The following is an 8826-nucleotide window of genomic DNA, read 5'->3' on the forward strand; positions in this document are numbered from 1 at the left end:
CTCCCCTTGAAGGTGTAATAGTGCAGCTGTTCAACAGGCAGTGTAGATTTTGGGAGCTAGGAGACACCATATTATGGGTTTTTCTTCTCAAATTCCTAGGCCAATTAATAAAATAGTTGCAGGCCTTGCTGTAACCATCACCCTGTTGCTCAGCAGGTTTCTGGTCTTAGATCTAAAGCACCTTTAAAAGTCACAAAAAAAGCTGGACAGGGGTGATGGGGAGGGTGTGACCTGTAGCAGCCTCCCAGTACCAGAGGAAGAATTTACCATGGCAGAAAATCAGCACATCAGAGCAAAGCTGGAAAGCAGTGCAACAGGTTTGGGGGGATGGTTCTATGAGAGGAGTATTTCATCAGCTTGCAGCTAGAATGGATGCTAGGAAATTATTTGCTTTGAAAAATGAAGCATTCTTCAGTTGGGTAGAGATAGAAAAGGAGGGCTGCAACATCTCCACTCCAAACTGCAGTTCTGGCTGTTTCCTGTCTCACAGTCTCAGTGAACTTCCTAGTGACCATTCTTTCCTTAACACTGCAACAGGCTCTTCAGTCTCTTCATTCAGACAGGACAAATGCAAACATCACCATCAGCTGCTCCCTGGAGTTCACTTACACTGGCTCAGAAAGCAAACCAGCTCAGCTCCAGCATCCAGAGCTAAATGCTATGCAAACATTAAAAATCCCATTCACCTGAATTCCTGACACAAACTCCTGCAATGGTCTCAGCACCACTCACAGACTCCAAAAGCCTTCTGTCAGCTCCCAGACTGGAAGCTAAGAAGATTCTGGAGCTCTATCCTTAGCCCCATCATCAGTCAAGTGTTTACAGAGCTCCATCATTTGTTTCCTCATGAACTTTCAACCTTTTTTACTTCAGAATTAGAGGCTCAGCTTGTAAATGCCAACCTCTAAACCAGCAGAGGAGTTTAACCTTGCAGAGTCTGTAGTAGTGTGTTGGAAGGAGGGAGAAGAGTGTGTGTGGCACCAGACCTGCAATCTCTGAAGAGATTAAGGAAGGGTTAAACCTCACCACAATTCAAAGTGCTCCAAGATGTACAAAACAAAAGAAATCTGAGTTCAGGAAGTCAGGGCAATGTAAAGAAACAACAAATAATTTAAACTGTTTTATATCTTGCCTTGCAGTTTGTTTAAAAACAATAAAAATAAACTCTGGGCACATGTTTCACACATCCTAAGAAACCCAACCGTGCAATGTGCAGACTCACAGGATGCTGCCAGCAAAAAATGAAAGCTCAAATCAAAGCAAAGACAGCTGGGAATTCATCAGCACCTGGCTCAGGGCAGAAGTTGTCCCTTCCTCCTTAGTTCTGTGTCCTCCAGCAAATGCAGGATTTTGTACAAAGCCTGTTAGCTGCAGGAATTACTGCATGTCTGAAAGACATCAATACCTGAGCTTCTTCAGCATCTGGTGCTACAAAATTTTTAAAAGTTCCAGTAACCACATTGGCTTTAGGTATTTGCATCTACAGAAACAGTTTTCTCTTGTCTTTGGAAATTATTGGTTTCTCCCACACACATGGGGGTCTACGGGTCTCACTGTGTTGCAAATACACCTTTTTTTTGCAGGTTTATTGTTAAAGATTCTCATACTAACAATCATCTGTTCTTACTAAGAAATCTGGTGCATCATAGCTTGCATTTCACATCAAGTAAAACATTACTTTTTTAGTGGGGTTTTTTTGTTTGGTTTTTTTTTTCTGCAAAAGAAATGGATTTTGGTGCAAAAGGGGTATCCCTGCCCTGCTGAGATAACAGCTCATGCTCAACAGTTACACCCCAGAAGTGCCCAAATCTGCCTGAACCATCCCAGAATCTTCACCAACATCCATGAATGGTGACAGATGACACTTAAGGGAGTTTTCTTGAATGGGAAGCAGTTAACAGCATTGTAACCACAGGGTGGATAAATTAGGAACAGCTTTAGATCCTATTTTTCAGGAGAAGCCCATTAATAACTCCCCTACAATTAAGCAGGCAGAGGAAGGATGAGCAGAAGAGAGTTAACAATGAATGTGACTCATCTCTCCTGCTAAGTCTTTAAGTTCAGTCATAAGCAAAAAAAAAAAGTGTCATTTTGAATTTTAATGCCACGTGAGGATCATTAACAATCAATTTTTATGAAAATCTGTACTTTAAAAAGGAACAAAGAATGAAAAGCTACCAGGTTTGTTTGATAATGGACATATCTGGTGGCCATTCACTGCAAGGACACTTCCAGGTAGCAAAGGCACAGCTGTGTTCTTGGTATTTTATGTTCTTTTCCGAGCATCAACAGTCCTGAGTTAATTTCTATGCAGTTGCCTTAAACCTCCTTAATAATTCTAACTAGAAACTAAAAGGTTTGCATGTATATAATGTATTTAGTGGTGTGGTAGGAGAAGTATTATCATTTCCCAGGTTGTTAGAAACAAGGTCGAGTTGAAACCCTGAGTACTCCCTGCTCATCTTACAGAGGAACACACACACACAAAAAAAAAAAGGCTGCTGAAGAGAGGAACTAAAAAAGGTGGGGAAAATATGGATTGAATTGAGGATACATTATTAGTTTATGAACTTGTCTTGTACCCCTTGTGGCTTTGTATTCCTCCTGAATATGTTTGTTTACACCCTGTTGATTAATATAAACAAGAGAAACCAGGAAACACATTCTGGACCATTACTGCAGGTCTGTGTGGCACTCGATGCACTGCTGACAACTGGATCCTTTCTATAAATTGCACATTTATCACTCATCAAGGAAATGGCTTCATTTCCCAGCTCTGTTTTGGAAGCTGAACATAAGGAGAGGGAAATATTTCCTTTTGAGAGGACTCATGTTTCATACTACTGAACATCTACAATACAACAGCTTTGTCTTCCATCTCCTTCATTGGCTTCACAGATACGAAGTTGGATGGAAAGAAGAGAAACTGGAGTGCTTGTAATCTCTTTGCCTCCTCCTTTCCTAGCACACACCCATCCCATGATTAAAACTGAGTTAAAGCAACAGCTACTGAGCTGCACTGAATTAAACAGAGCAGTGACAAGTTCAGGTAATTACCAGCCAACACCAACAAAGGGATTGTTACATTCCCTACACCACTAAGACTGCAAAGAAATAAAGGAAGAAGTGGCTTTTTCATACATTCTATCAATGACAGAGCCACTGTCCCTCATTCAGATATTTCACAGGCAGCACAACCCTCACAAACAGCCTAGATGCATCTCCCAGTCTGGGTGTAGTGCTCAGAGCTGCATCATGTCCTGGTTTAGGGCAAATTTGGGAGAAAGCCCCCAAAGGGGCCCCTCCAGAAAGCAAACCCACACAGCCCCTGCCCACAACCGGGTCGGGAAGGATTCCTTGGAGAGAAGTGGAAAGAACCTGTTTATTTAACAGGCACAGCACCCCCAGCACCCAGAATGAACAATACTGGGTGACACCACTCTGTCACCGCTCTGGAAAAGATGACAAATTCAGAAAGTCTCTCTGGGGGTGGTCGCTCTGTTCTCAGTCCCTCTGGCTGCTGCCCAGAGGAAGCCCCGCTAGGCCACAAAGGGGCCCAGGCCAGAGCAGGCTCGAGGGGGTCCAAGAAAGGGAAAGAAAAACAGTCCAGGGAAAATTCAGACTGCTTAGCTAAACTAACTCATGAGCAGAAACAAAAAGCAAGAGCAAAGCAAAAAGCCAAGCGAAAAGCAAAAGCAGCACCATGTACTGCCCTGTCTGTGTGTCCCACCAGCTGTAGGGGAGCAGCTGATAACAAAACAAAACAAAACTTTCACTCCTCAGAGCCAGTCTTGAAGGCACAGAACATGATATCCAGCATGAACAGAACACACAGAGGGGGATACAAGCATCATAACGTCACCCTAGGACAGGCATTAGGTGTTTTAGCAGATCTGTACTCAGCTTTTCACAGCACAGCACTGTGAACACTGACTGTTCTTGTATAAAGTGCAGGAAAGCAGGCAAAGAGAGAGCAGCAGCCCAAGGGAACCTCATTATCAGTGTCCTGACACTGCTGGGAGCTCCAGCCAGGGACTGACTCCTGCTCACAAGCTGAGAGCTTTGAGGGCCTTGATTAATCTGCAGAACTCAGGCAGATGAATTCAAAGGTGCCCAGAAACTTCTGTGATCTGGATGAGCCTGATAAATTCAGATAGGAATCTTTACACCTTCCAGCTGCTTATTAATGCACATGGGAAAAAAATGCTTTTTTAAACAGTAAAATCTAAACCAGATGTGCCACAGCTGAGCTTGTCTCCCAAAGAGTTCTAAAGGACATGGGACATGATCTTCCAGCCACCCTGATGGCAAAAGAGGACAGTTGCAGTACAGAACCTACTTTTCATATCCACACCCCATCTCCTGGTTGAAGTATGGGGACTTGAGCATCACCAGAATCACCCCATGATGGCAAGGATGTTTTTTGTGTCTGTTTTAATGGGCACATTTGGCATGAATATCTCAGGGTACAGAACTATCTGTGTGTCAGGCATGAAAATATTAAATAAAAACTCCAAAAACAACAACAACAACAAAACAAACCCCAGAAACCCAAACAAACAAAAAAAAACCAACCAACCAAAAAACCAAACCAAAACAACAACAAAAAAACCCCAGAAAATATTTAAAGATTCTTTTTCATATTCATCACATCTCTCTCCATAACAGCTCTATAGGAAGTGAAAAACTTTGGAGTCAGTCTCCTCTATGATTACATGGAACTCTCTTTCCATCCCAGGAACACATTCCAGAGTGTGTTACACACATATAAATCACACACTTCTATATCCACACTGAACTTTGTGTTTGCAAGGAAATCAGTGGAGAGCCTGATGTGACATTTGTAGAATCAGCTCCAGCCCAGGATCAGCCTCAGCTGAAGAACAAAGATGTTTTAATTTCTTATGATTTTCAAGTTCCAGAAAATTCTTTCTCCTTGTAGGACTTCCTACTGTTGAATATTTAACTGAAACTATTTTGGAATCAACTCCAGTAATAAATACTGAGACAGCAAAATACCTGTAGAGCTTTTCCTAGATGAGTCTGTCTTAGAACTGTAAATCTGAAAATTTCAAAGTGTATTTCATACTAGAGAAGCTTCCATATATGGATTTATTTAAATAGGTAATTATTTATCATGTTTTTCACACCTGAGTATCTCAACTCCAACAATTTGACAGGGTTTTTTTTATATAGTTCATTGTTAAGTGCTTCTGTCTATGTTGTTTTCCTTTGTTTTGTGGTTTGGGGTTAGTTTTATTTTGTAAATTCTGGTTTCTGCTTTTAGGAAGGGACTCAGTCACTGGAGCAGATTTCAGTGTGTACCTGGTGAGTTAATAAACAGATGGTGCAATTACAATGAGGAGCATCACGCCAGAAGAGACCCAGAGAGAGAATGATAAACAGCTCTGACAAGGAGCCCACCTCTCCCTCTGGTGTCACTCAAGGCATCAGCTCCTCCTGTGACTGATAAAAGCCTGATAAAAGCAAAAGTGAGCTGTCCCAAATACCACAGTGATGACAGAAAGTCTCCCAGGTGAGAGACAGGTTATTTTCCCAACCAAACACTTTGAAAATCCACTAAGACAAAACTGAAGTGAGCTAGGACATCCCCTTGGAGGTCTGTGGAGAGGCTGGGCTGAGGCTCAAGAGGCTCCTCCTGCCCCTGTAGCAGCAGAACAGACCCTACAAAAATGCTAGGAGCCTTAAAAGGATGTTAAGGTAGCAACAGGTAGCAGGAAACTAATTTTGAGAGGCTTCTGGAGAGTGAAAACCTCAGAAAAACTGGCTCATAAAAATAGGATATAGATGCTGTAATATTCCTTCTTTATCAGCTCTGCTCAGATTCCTATCATATATTGAGTGATTAATTTGGGCATCCAGAGTACCTGAAAGGGATCAAGGAATAAAAAACCAACAGCAAATAGTCCTCCATACACCCCCACAGAGTTCAAAATGTTATCCACAGCCTTACCTAATGTGACAAGTGTCCTGGAAGGACACCAGCATTAATACAGACCTTAAATGATAACACTCTACCCAATTTCCACAGTATTTTAAACAATCTTTATACAGGCAAGGCCCGCATTTTGCTCAGAATACGAGGAACTGCCGCGCAGCTTTTACTTAAAAGAAAATTACAGGCAGGAAATGTTCCATTCAGGTGTGAGCAGTGTAGTGAGACACAGAATCTCTGGGTTCTTTTTTTTTTTAACTGCCCTGTACAAAATTGTATTAAATTACTATATGTGCACCAGTGAGAGAGAGGAAATAGAAAAGAGCTATTTCCACTGGAGCACCAAAGGATGGCAAGGGGGGCAGATGGAAATGATAGGTTTTTCTGGCTTGCCTATTATGATTGGAGAGTGCAAAGAGAAGAATAAATGTATTGTCATTTATTCAAGCCAGAAGACAGAGAAGCATTAGCACATACAGCAAATAGCTGCCTAGAGAACAGCATTTTCACAGGATTACAAATGTATCTCCTGCCACTAAACATACTGGAATAATTTGGAACTAATACTGTTATATTCTTTTGTATAAAATTGCCAGTAATTTCTTTTCAATAATACATTGCTCTTAGTGAAGGTGCCCACAGACAATCAAGGTGGTGTGTTTAATTTCATTGATCATTTCGTTTGCTGAAACAGGTATTTACTGTCCAATTTGGGGTTTAGGAGTTTGCACATTTCAATGTAAAACCTCTCTTTTGAGATCTACCAAACTTTTTCATTCAATATTGAGAAATGTAAAGTACTTTCTGTTCTAAATACTCCAATAAAACTTCTTATGCACAGGGAAGCAAACACATCTTTCAATTAAAAAGATTACATAGACACACTTTTAAATCTTAATCTTTGTTGAAGAAACACTGTGGTTTTATGTTCCTCTGATCCAGAGAAAGCACATGAGAAGCAGAGATTTAGCTTGGATTTAGCAGGTTTAGGAGCAGGACTATCAATTGAGCAAAACCTCAATTACAGGCTAATTGTATGTATGCTCAAGTACATTATTACAATTCAATAATCATCTCTTCAGAATTAAACAATTCCAATTTGCTTTTCATTTCCGCCTGTGCACATGCATTACAAATTTGCTATTATTCACACTAAAATTAGTCAGGCTGGTTGGAAGCCCAGTGTGTCACAGGGTGGCACCAAACTGACCTCAAATGAGCCACTTAACCTCACCTGCTTCCTAATCAGGGATGAGGAGCAGGATGAGACTTTCCCACAACAATTTGATCCTGTTAAAGTTCCTTCCAGGTGGGTGCATTGCTGAGCAACTCAGCAATGAAGCCATCAGCATCTTTCCTGCTGGACATCCAGCCATTCATGGTTTTAATTTATTCTTCTTTTTTTTCTCACTACAACAAACATGAAGTTCTCAAGCTGCACCAAGGGAAATACAGGTTGGATATTAGGAAAAAGTTTTTCACAGAAAGAGTGATAAAGTTCTGGAATGTTCTGCCCAGGGAGGTGGTGGAGTCCCCATCCCTGGGTGTGTTTAACAAAGCCTGGATGTGGCACTGGGTGCCAGGGTTTAGTTGAGGAGTTGGGGCTGGGTTGGACTCGATAATCTTGAAGGTCTCTTCCAACCCAGTGATCCTGTGAATTCTGTGAATTCCAGGCACCTGAGCCTGGAATGCTCTGATAGCTGCTTGCCCTGGAAGGCTGCCTTCCCTCTATTTAGCTGAGGTGCAATCCTAGGTTTGCCGCTCCTGGAAGCTCAATTCCCTTTTAATCTTGAATAATTCCTCCAGATTTGAACATGATACAAGTTCACTGGGTGGGAAAGAAAAGCACTTGCATCCAGCACAAGCATTCTCCTCGTGATCTGTGTGGTCCAAACATCTGCACCACACAACAATCCAAGGCATAACAAAGGCATCTGATCACCAAAGGACAGATCAGTTGGCAGAAAGCAGCACAGTGGACAACCTGATCTCGTTTCTATGGCTGCCCTCTGTTTTCATACCCTCAATTCAGATTAGTAAATTATACCCTGTGAGCAGACCCTTACTTCAAATTCCTCTCACCCCAAACACAGAGTACCTCGGGAACAACTCAGCCACTTTCTGAACTCACCGCCTAAGAGTCAGTGAGCACTCCAGTGGAGCAGCTCAAGGTTGGTTTAAAAAATAAATAAACAAGAACCCAGCATAGGGGATAGCACTTCACCACGTGCCTCAGGAAGGTGAGATTAAGACACCCCCTGCATGTGTCAGGCTCTTGAATCATGGTAATTAACATGGCTAAAATCCAAACACCCTTCAAGAACTACTGATGCTTCTACTCTGGATGTCAGGGCGTCAGCAGAATCAATCCCAGCATTTACTGCCAGCAGCCCTTAACATTCTCTGCTGACATGCACTGCTCCACCACAAGATTATTTCTGCCTGATAAAATACTGGATAGGAAAGTAGCTTGTGAAGCTGACTGACAGCCAAACTCTTCAGCTGACTGCAGTAAAAGTCTCCATAGCCACCATATTCTACTACAAAACTTTCCAAAGAGGGCTGTTTCCAAAGCTTAAATTCAAATACTGATTTAAACGCACGTCACTTTCATCCTTTTTCCTGATTTTAACACAAACAAAAGAAGGTCCAACAGAATGCCAGTTTTTATAGACAGTTATCTTGTGGTATTTTCTGGGTTCTCCAGAGGGACGAGGAATTGAGAATCTGACTCCATGTTCTTAGAAGGCTGATATGAAAGATGATATGATATTATATTGTGCTGTATTATATAGTTTATATATATATATTATTGTGCTATATTATATAATTATATACATGTGTTATTGTATATATTATATATATTGTAT

At 41.5% G+C, this 8826-nt stretch overlaps 1 protein-coding gene across 1 annotated transcript in view; it reads right to left on the bottom strand.

Annotated features, from left to right (window-relative positions):
• Nucleotides 1–8826, bottom strand: part of PTPRT (protein tyrosine phosphatase receptor type T) — a 345910-nt gene that overhangs the window by 274504 nt on the left and 62580 nt on the right. The window lies entirely within an intron of this gene.

Source organism: Geospiza fortis, unplaced genomic scaffold (genome assembly GCF_000277835.1).
Source record: "Geospiza fortis unplaced genomic scaffold, GeoFor_1.0 scaffold468, whole genome shotgun sequence".
Lineage (NCBI taxonomy): Eukaryota > Metazoa > Chordata > Aves > Passeriformes > Thraupidae > Geospiza > Geospiza fortis.